This window comes from Schistocerca americana, chromosome 2 (assembly GCF_021461395.2).
Source record: "Schistocerca americana isolate TAMUIC-IGC-003095 chromosome 2, iqSchAmer2.1, whole genome shotgun sequence".
NCBI lineage: Eukaryota > Metazoa > Arthropoda > Insecta > Orthoptera > Acrididae > Schistocerca > Schistocerca americana.
The window spans coordinates 375,907,044-375,918,804 of NC_060120.1; positions in this window are offsets into that span (position 1 = coordinate 375,907,044).

Genomic DNA, 11,761 nt, shown 5'->3' on the forward strand with positions numbered 1-11,761 from the left:
ACATTACGGAAGGCGAACTACTCGCTGTTGAGAGTAATGTCGTTACACGTAATGCCAAATGCATTGAGGTTGATGGACATCATTTTGAGCATTTATTGAGTTAACGTGGTATTTACAGGTAATCATGCTGTAACGGCATGCGTTCTCAGAAATGATAAGTTCACAAAGGTACATGTATCACTTTGGAACAACCGAAATAAAATGTTCAAACGTACCTACATTCTGTACTTTAATTTAAAAAACCTACCTGTTTCCAACTGTTCGTTTAAAATTGTGAGCCATATGTTTGTGACTATTACAGCGCCATCTATCACATAGCGAAAAAAGTGGTCCAACTAAAACATTCATATTCCTTTACGTACTACATGAATATGTAATAAAAATGGGGGTTCCTATTTGAAAAAACGCAGTTGATATCCGTTTGACCTATGGCAGCGCCATCTAGCGGGCTAACCATAGCGCCATCTAGTTTCCCCCTTCAAGCTAGACAAGTTTCGTTCTTTGGAGTTTTTTCGTTTAAGGCTTATTTCGTGAGAGATTTGGCCCGGTCACGATCAATGGACCATCCTGTATAAGGAATAAATTCATATCTTAAGCCTGTAAGCTAATTAATGGCCATAAACGACGCGTAACACAGTATTTAATGACAAAGAATAGAGCACCACTTTCTGGCAATAACATTTCAAGCCCACATACTGTACAAAAGATAATGGCGATTTTATTTCTCCGTTGTCTTAGAGGAAATATATACTCTTCTAACTGGTGAGATGGTGAACCACGGTGCGTAAAGGTATGCGAAAAATTACAGCTCAGGCTTGTTTTACATCGATTTCAAGGCGTACTTTGGATAGAAAGAAATGTGCGGCCCCTAAGAAGATTAGATAACAGTTAGACCTCTTACCGTCCCTCCTTACAAATGATTCAGTGGCTGGAGAAGAAACAGGGGAATAAATATGGTGGTGTTCAAAGGACGGGAGCGGCGGTGCCAGCCCCTCTTTCCTTCTAGGAGGAAACACTTTATCTCACAGCGAGTCTCCTGCAGGCGTCCTCCATAAAACGGGCAGAGCACGCTCTGCCGGCCGTTCACAGAGGTGCAGTTCTCTCCTCGCCGGGATTCTTTTGTTCTCTCACTTTAGCGCGGAGGCGAACAAAGACAGAAAACGTCCAGACGCTGAGTAATAAGTAGACAGACACTGCGGGCAAGCGGGGTCTCGGGCCGTATGTAGAAGAGCTGCTACTTCTGAATGAGACGGAAGAGCTATTCAGAATACCAAAGCAGTCCAAGCTGCGACGCTCCAACTCTTGTTTACTTGTGTTACCTTCCTAACAGATCCCCAGTTGCCGCTACACGTAAAAAATAAATGATTGTGTATTACTGTCTGGACCCTTAATCATCTTCCCCCACCGCCATAAACTCAACAAATGTCGATCAATAAACTTATTGCATTTTCGTATTCATTCAGGATCACGTACGACAGCTGAACACGATACAACAAACGCGGACATAGTATGGCGTAGGAGTGGATTTGGAATCAAAAACAATTTTAATCTTACTGACGATACACTGCTGGCCATTAAAATCGCTACACCAAGAAGAAAAGCAGATGATAAATGGGTATTCATTGGCCAAATATATTATACTAGAACTGACATCTGATTACATTTTCGCGCAATTTGGGTGCATAGATCCTGAGAAATAAGTACCCAGAATAACCACCTCTGGCCGTAACAACAGCCTTGATACGCCTGGGCATTGAGTCAACCCGAGCTTGGATGGTGTGTACAGGTACAGCTGCCCATACAGCTTCAACACGATACCACAGTTCATCAAGAGTAGTGACTGGCGTATTGTGACGAGCCAGTTGCTCGGCCATCATTGACCAGACGTTTTCAATTGGTGTGAGATCTGGAGAATGTGCTGCCAGGGCAGCAGTCTAACATTTTCTGTATCCCGAAAGGCCCGTACAGGACCTGCAACATGCGGTCGTGCATTATCTTGCTGAAATGTAGGGTTTCGCAGGGATCGAATGAAGAGCAGAGCCACGGGTCATAACACATCTGAAATGTAACGTCCACTGTTCAAAGTGCCGTCAATACGAACAGGAGGTGACCGAGACGTGTAACCAATGGCACCCCATACCATCACGCCCGGTCATACGCCAGTATGGTGGCGACGAACACACGTTTCCAGTGTGCGTTCACCGCGATGTCACCAAACACGGATGCGACCATCATGATGCTGTAAACAGAACCTGGATTCATCCGAAAAAATGATGTTTTGCCATTCGTGCACTCCGGTTCGTCGTTGAGTACACCATCGCAGGCGCTCCTGTCTGTGATGCAGCGTCAGGGGTAACCGTAGCTATAGTCTCCGAGCTGATAGTCCATGCTGCTGCAAAACGTCGTCGAACTGTTCGTGCAGATGGTTGTTGTCTTGCAAACGTCCCCATCTGTTGACTCAGGGATCGAGACGTGGCTGCACGATCCGTTACAGGCATGCGGATAAGATGCGTGTCATCTCGACTGCTAATGACACAAGGCCGTTGGGATCCAGAACGGCGTTCCGTATTACCCTCCTGAACCCACCGATTCCATATTCTGCTAAAATTCATTGGATTTCGACCAACGCGAGCAGCAGTGTCGCGATACGACAAACCGCAATCGCGATAGGCTACAATCCGCCCTTTGTCAAAGTCGGAAACGTGATGGTACGCATTTCTGCTCCTTACACGAGGCATCACAACGACGTTTCACTAGGCAACGCCGGTCAACTGCTGTTTGTGTATGACAAATCGGTTGGAAACTTTCCTCATGGCAGCACGTTGTAGATGTCGCCACCGGCGCCAACCTTGTGTGAATGCTCTGAAAAGCTAATCATTTGAATATCACAGCATCTTTCTCCTGTCGGTTAAATTTCGCGTCTGTAGCACGTCATCTTCGTGGTGTAGCAATTTTAATGGCCAGTGGTAGTGTAGATACATTCAAATGCAGATTTATTAATTCTATGCAAAGAATTTTTTCTATCATAGATCACAGTGGATGGATAATATTCAAATCTGGAAATTTTGGAGTCTTGGGAGGGTGCTATATTTCGTCCTGTTTCTGATTTAGGGAATTTCCATCAATGGAAAAAGGAATCCGTCCTGCTAACAACAACTGTACTGCTGAATGAGCATGTCCACTCCTTTCAATATAACCGCAGCATCCAGCAAAATCACTATACGACCGTCTAATCTGTTATTAAACCTCCAACACGAGATCACAGATGGACAGTTCGTTTATCAGGCATTTTTCATTTGTCAACGCTGCCTGCGGTAAAATCGAACGAGATGCAGCATTGGTTAAGCAATGCACAGGCACTCATGTGACGTCATGCTCAGATTCTCGTCTAGTCCCACAGGTTTTGCTTTCCCTAAATCATTCAGCCAACTATGAGATGGTTTCTGTGTAAAGGATACGCCCTCTTTCTTTATCCTTTTCCGACACGGACCCCACTGACTTTCTAATGACCTGGCCATTGTACACAAGTTCATGAAATTTTTCAGTTCAAATAGTGATTTATGTTGTAATAACTAAAAAAAAAGAATATAGACACATATATCTGGGAAGTCCTTTCATAACTTGCCAGTCGCACTGTTAAATACAGAAGCAATTTATTCACTACCACATTTGGCACTATACTAACAAAGCAGTGATGCAGCACTTAGTCTACAACGATAAGTCATTAAGCCAAAGCAGAATCCAAAGGAATTTGAATACACGAGTCAAAGAACAGATATCATTTACAGTGTTGTAATCTGTGAGTCTGAGTTAAGAACTGATCTACCATCTTGAGTGTTTAGACAATACCCTGGTCTACAAAGCTATGCTCTGTATGACGAATGTTCATGATCAAATATTTATCTCGTAACACAATCTGATCATGAGCAAATAAATGTACTTATCACAGTACACACGCTTAAATAAAACTGCATGAAACAATAGAGGAATATATGTACCTTATGTAATCGAACATCAACAAACTTATAAAATCTTACCAAAATTATGCAGTGTGAACATGTTCCTTTTGTGGCCAAAGACAGTGCAATACAGAAGGTTCCTCCTTCCTGCAATTAGGGAAATTTGGTTCAAAAACATTTATAGTTGTAAAGCCTCAACAAATCATGAAGAAGTTCAAGACAAAGTTGCAAATAGTATTGGAATGAAATGAAGGCATTGCAACTATGTACAACATAAGATGCCCTGTTATGTGAATCTACACACTGAAAATCCTGTCACAGCAGTCTGCATTCTGGTCACCGCATCCAAATTTAGCTTTCTATACTTCTAAGTTACTATTGCACAAAGTTAGATATCTATCATTAATGAACTGGAAAGCATGTAAAATTGTAATTTTTGCTTATTTTCACTACCTACGGATTCAACAGACGGAAGGATGTTCCTGGCTACTGACGTGGACAAGATGGTGTCACATAACGAGTGCATGTATCTTACTTACAAATATGAAGTTAGATTGGATTAGATGTACTTCTCGGTCCAATAGGTACACAGTGAGGAGATCCTTCAGAAAACATAACATGTCACATAACTGATAAATGACTTAGGGAGAGCAAAAAAAGAGTTGCAGTATTACTGTATTAAGACGCTATATTGATCTCAAATGGTTCAGACAGTCATGTAATCACGTGGGCTTCTCATTACAAGAGAGAGAATCGGAGTTCAGTAAAGCCAGAAACTACATATTCTCTATACATGCTGTCCGATATACTAGTAAACTATTTAAAGAGTAGGAAATTATGATAAAGTTGAATGTCTAACGTACCGGATTAAGTAAATGTCACTTTATCTTGTAATGAGCTTCCAGCTTACAAAAAACGAGCGATTTATGAGCTTTTATGGTGCTACATGAATGAATACCAAATCATGCTCAGATTCACCACAATTTCTGCGTGCAGAATGGTTGAAAAATAACTGTGAAAATTATCGCACGGCTGAAATGATCTAAATTTTGCCTAAGAACAACCATGGCCAACTGACTGACTTGGTGTCACTAAAATCTCCAACACTGCAGTCGTTATTTCCGAACTGTAATGCTTCGAATCCCAAGAAAGGAAGTACTTTCAAATACTTTTGGCCACATGGTCCAGAAAGATTTCATCACCTTAATTGGATAAGAAACTGGGAGTCTCATCAAAAGTGACAAATATGGTGCAGCAATGCCACAATAAACGCAAAGAGCTTTCATGACTAATCGATACTGGTTACTGGATGGATGGTTGGTTGGTTGGTTGATTAGGTGGAGGGGATGAAACAGAGAGGTCATCGGTCCCATCGAATTAGGGAAAGATGGGGAAGAAAATTGACTGTACCCTTTCAAAGGAACAATCCGAACATTTGCCTGAAGCGATTTGGGGCCGGTAGCGAATTTTAACTGTCATACACCGAAATGCGAGCCCACTGTGTTAACCAGTGTGCCACCTCGCTCGGTTTATTGGATGTTCGTTATGAATACAGCAAAGAGTTTTTTGAGCTGCGAATAACATTAACAACTAACAGTAAAAATGCAAGTGCAGTTTAATATGTAACTTTCCTTCTGGTGAAATGAAACAGATTTCCAAGGTGCTCTGGACGACAATGCCAGAGGACATTACAAATTGGCGCAAAACATCCTACCATCATAATGGAAATTTAATAATGAGCATTTTGCAGTTAAAATTTACATAATTATAAACTGATATAAGGGTTGGTATTATACAATGTTAAATAGTCCCATATTCTAAATTGAATGACCCTAGACTGAGTTACATACAGAAAACCAATAAACAAATCGTTTTAATTCTACCGTTGAGGCAAAATAATCGTTGTATTACTCCATAATCAGATGTCAGGCATTGCATAAAAAACCTATTTAGTTAAGGTGAAGCAGTGATTTATGCTCTGTATTGACTGATATTTTATATTAGGGCACAAATAAGAATGTAACAAAATGATTATATATTCTCAGATAAAGAACCTAAATATGTTAGGTGAAACAATGATTTGTATTCTATTTTCAGCAAGAATAGAATAAAATAATATTGTATGATAACATTAAAACTGACTACAACATGTACACATCATCTTATACAAAACTGTTAACAGATAACTAAGCCACAGGTATTCTCAAAATATTGATAAAATTATATGCACTTCTCCAACTAAATAACAGTAGTTATACAAAAAAAATCATTATTACAAAATGTGACAAACACATTAAATGTAGTGATTAGACTGTCCTACATTACATTCACCATTGAGCTGGTGAAGACAAACACTCTCATAAAACATATAAATGCTGATAATAAATATCGACAATTTGAATGCATCTATGAAAAATCTATGCCACTAGTAAAAAAAAAACAGCAACATGACACATGAAATAAACTATACATATAAAGCAGAATTCACCTAAAATCATCAAAAATGTTACACATTCAGTTCAGTTTCATCTAACATAATGAATGTAATTGCGATAGGCTTGACCCTGCTAGCTTGCATTACAGTTCAAGACACAATAATGTATGCTAAACAACATAGGTCAACATGGGTTAATTCCTAACTGCAAGTCTTGTAATAACGATGAACTTTGCATTTTTACTAAATTTTTCCTATGACATTAATATAAAAATTAAATGAAATAATGTGTTATGGAAATGAAAGAGAAATTCATTCGACACCAAGGTGAGACTTTCGAATTTATACTGTCATACCTATGTACACTCTAAGTATCTCATTGCACTCTTTGACAGTTGGGGAGGTAATTTCAAAACTTCTTGATGTTTGTTCTTCAGTGTACTGCAGATTGACATGTATATGCTGCTTTGATGGTCTGTGACATGTCTCAAATTATGCAAGTGTATTTATCTCGAGTAGTACTTGGCCATCATCCTACACTAATATGTGCCACTTAAACAGAATCGTCTGTGCTTGTGAGTGCTCTCAGTACTAGGATGAGTGCCATTATGCTCAGGAGCAGCATGTCCCTCGGTGTATCTATTGACCTAAAAGCTCATCTAGCCCAGTATACAGCTGACACCTTAGCTTGTACCTTCTGCATCATGGTGTCAACATCTGCCATGCCATTCTTAGTTCATAACTGCATAACAATAAAATCACAAATGCAGTCAGTTTGCCAATGTCACATGGCATATTTTAACGCGCATATGTACACACACATCATTAACAATACATATTTCTATGAATCACAGTCTCCTCTTTGGGAGATGATTTGTTATAGAGTCTCTTAATTTGTTAGATACTGAAGCTTTTCTAGAATCTGTAAAAGTAAACACAGGGTATATTACAAATGTTCCTAACTACAGAAATATACCATGTTACACATGTACACATTACATAACTAGCAAGGATTGAATGAAATGTACATGATCAAAGTTTATGATGAACTGTGTGTGGAAATCAAATCACACATATTAGCATAATGGGTAAAATCCATAATAAGAAAGAAAATGGTATCACATCAATCCACAGCCACAATAAATATCAGTCTATACATTTCCTGTAACCTATTATATCCACATATATTTAAATTCAACAATATCCCTTACTTCAGCTGTACATTCTTACATAACAAACACTAGACATCTTTACTTCCTACTATTAGCAATACCAACTCCGATTCATTGGGTGCCTTCTCTCCTTAACAGAATACTTCGTCCAGGCTGAAAAAGTCAGACATGAAACACACAATATAGCATTACAAATAGAATTAAGATATAATCACATGTAATCATATAAATTCAGTTTTACTCCATGATCATAATATTGTTTTATGAACACTTCACCTGTAACTGAATGTATGGTTACCAAACAGGTTATATTTCATTATGGTTACTGTTAATCAGTTCTCCTTCATCTCTGAAGGTAACAATCATTGACATCATTGCTCTCTTCCTTCTTCACATTCTTGCCAAGAAGGAACTGTAAATCAAAATATATTAATCATTGGTAGAATAATCTTAAACTAACACACAAACCAAATACAAATGTCACACATCAGCGTACACAAATATAAAGTTAAAATAACTAGTTTCTTAAGTATAATCAACATCACTCCTCCATCTCCATATTCAGTTACGCTGGTTCCAATATATTACCCCACAGTTAGTCCATTAGTTCCTATTCATATCATATCCTATTTTAAGTTCTGAATAATATCTGCCATTGTCTGTATCTTCTATAGACTACCTTTATACTTCACCTCTTTGTATAACTTACCGTAGTTCCTTGATAGAAATAGGTATGGAATCACAATGCCCATAAAATCTCATCCATCTAGGAGATAACGACTAAGGGATGCTCAGCCTGGATAGTAATTCTATTCAATCGCATGAGTGGCATGAACTTGAATATCAACTCAACTGTGACAAAAACGTAAAAATGAGCTTGGCTAGTTCTTGGAAAATGATCAAAAAGTCTACAGCAGCAAGTTATCTCAGTTTTGAGGGAATAATTGGAAAGAATGTATCATGATGAGACAGTATTGGCGGTTGCAGACTCAGACAAGATTTGCTTGAAGCCAAGAGCTTCTGTGTGTGTTTCTCCATGCTTAGAGAGTAGCAGAAAGTAGAATTTCCTTCAACAGAAATGTGTTACCTCAACTGAGCATGCCAAATCAACTTGTTGAGTAGTTTCTCAGTAATATACACAACATTGTGAGAAACATCCATGTCTCTTCTCCAAAACAAAATCCCATAATTAATTACACAAAACTGACCAACTGAAACGTTATTATGATCTCTCTGCTTTACCTTCACCTCTTTCTGTGATGGACTTTTATGCTGTTCTCAAGTGAACATGTTATGAAATGATGAGAAACTACACCTTCCAAGAAAAAACACTAATTATTTTCATTATGATAAAGTCAGTCCCATTATTCAACCACAGAGGAGATCTTGAAATGGCACAATCAGTGAAATTAAACATATCAGCAATGTAGACAACAGTGAAGCTGATCTCTTTGAAATACACTGTCCATCTGGCTAAATCAACATGAATCAATTATGCATTCACCAAGAATTTCAGAGCTCGAAGATATGTCTAAACATTTGACATCCATCTTCCCAGTGACCATGGCTATTGTTTCCCTTGCTGTCACAACTCTGACCAAACCGTGTACCATTCCTACCATTTGTACCTCTCCTAAGATTGTTTCTCACATTACAGTTATGAAATCTTCCTGCTATTTAAACCTGGCATGACAATACCTATCGTGACGGCCACAATCATAATTGCAATTCATCAGTTTCTGAGGCTGAAGATAAGAAAATTAATTATCACGCCTACCATGACCATTCTCCTTATCACTACCACCATATTCCATTTCTTGAAAATATAGTATCGTGGGGGTATAATTTCTATGTCTTAAGCTCCTTCTGACAAATTTCCAGGCACTAATAAGTGACGAAATTCTTCATATGAAACACCTAATCTACACATGTGCACAGCAGGTTCATCTTCTAAAGTACCCACACACAACCTCAATCCTATGACCAGTGGGTCAAGTGGAAGCAAGTAATCAAACTGTTCAAACAAAGCATAAGGATGAATAATATTTTATGTATTTCTGAAAACTCCCTTTCACAGTTTACAGCTTCATGATTGAAATGATCATGAGTACGATGAGATTTCCCCCTCTCACAGCAACCTACAGAATCTGGCTTAATGTTTCACCAGAATGCACATCGTTATCATGTTCATTACCTCTACTACAGCAATCAGCCTTATCCACACCTTCACCTAACATATTTTCAGTTTTAGAAACTTTATAAAGTAACTACTGATCTGGTTCCCCTCTTTTTCTCATGATCTCTATCTGACCTTCTTAGAACCTTAATAAGGTCTAAAATTCTTCAGATTCACTAACACCAGCTGGTACAGTACCACTTGACCTCTACTCAGAATTTAACAGCTAATTGTGCAACAGAAGTCACTGTATCATCCACCTTGTTAACTGTCTTCTGAAACTCTATTCTATTCTCTGACACTTTCTGTGAACTAACTGTCAGCTCTACGAATTTCTCTCCTAAAATTCATAATGCCCAACTAACATTTGAAATGTGTTCTTGAATCTGAGTAATAACGTCCTGAGAGAGTAAGGCGTCTAAATTCCCTGATAAAATTGTATTATTTTTGTGTATTTCTCCCTTCATAATAATTCTTGGTAGTTTCTTTTGGTATGCTGTCGCATCCAAAAATCAATATGACTCAATATGTCAACGTTCCATCTGACCTTCATCTTCTGGACAATGCTGCTCCTCCTGCTGAGTCCAACTGAAAACTGATGCCAAGGCTGCAAATCATCATCGGTTGTTTTGACATGGGATGATCTTTTGTTTTTGAGTCATCAGTTGTCTGACTGGTTTGATGCTGCCTGCCACGAATTCCTCTCCTATGATACCCTCTTCATCTCAGAGTAGCACTTGCCACCTACGTCCTCAATTATCTGCTGGATGTTTTCAAATTCTGTCTTCCTCTACAGTTTTTGCCCTCTACAGCTCCCTGTAGTACCATGGAAGTCATTCGCTGATGTCTAAAGAGATGTCCGATCATCCCGTCCCTTCTTCTTGTCTGTGGTTTCCACATATTCCTTTCCTCTCCGATTCTGCACAGAACCTCCTCAGTCCTTACCTTATCAGTCCACCTAATTTTGCTGTGGGCGAGTGGTTCCAGGCGCTTCAGTCCGGAACAGCGCTGCTGCTACGGTCGCAGGGTAGAGTCCTGCATTGGGCATGGATGTGTGTGATGTCCTTAGGTTAGTTAGGTTTAAGTAGTTCTAAGTCTAGGGGACAGATGACCTCAGATGTTAAGTCCATAGTGCTTAGAGACATTTGAACCTCCTACCTAATTTTCAACATTCGTTTGTAGGACACGTGGCCTGTAATTTAAAAAGTGTTATGATGATCTCTCCATTGGCAAAAGATTCCAGAATAGTCCCCCATTCAGATCTCCAGCAGAGAACTGCGAAGTGTGAGGTGACCATGAGAGAAAGGTTGAATAAGAGGATGAGTATGTCCTTAAAATTGATTGACTATTCTATGACCAGGCTTACAGAAGATTACATAGTGATCTCACATAAAGAATTGAGACTCTTTCGTTTTTGAAGAAGAGCACGTTATCAGAATATCAGCGCAAGAAACTTCATCCTGGTGCTGCTGTTCCTCCTAGGTTGTATGGACTGTCAAAAAGGGTTCCCTTGCACCCTACAGTTAGGAATGTGAGTGCACCCACATACTGCTTGGCGAAGTATTTGACATCAGTTCTTATCCCATATATTGGCATGTGTGAACACAGTAGCTCCAGTTTGGCGGATTTTCTTCGATGGCTGAAATTTTTGAGGCTGGATCTTACAGATACACTTGTCAGTTTTGGTGTGGTATCCCTGGTCACACGATCCCTCTGAAAGAATCCTTGAGTTTCGTTATTGAGAAACGGAATGAAGAGATGGTGAAGGTTTGTCATCATGTGCTGACATCCAGATATTTATCTTTTAGTGTCAATCCCATAGTCTCAATATTATTCAAAGATGACTTTGAGAATAGAACCATGAGAACTTCAGCTTTGCAATCAATGCGATTCTGGAGATAACCAATTATTGGAGCACTGGAAGTCTTCATTGCAGTGTAAAATTTACTATGTAAGTCGAAAATGAGGGAGTCTTCCTTTTTAGGACTGCACGATTTACAAAAAAACCTGGTGGTACCCT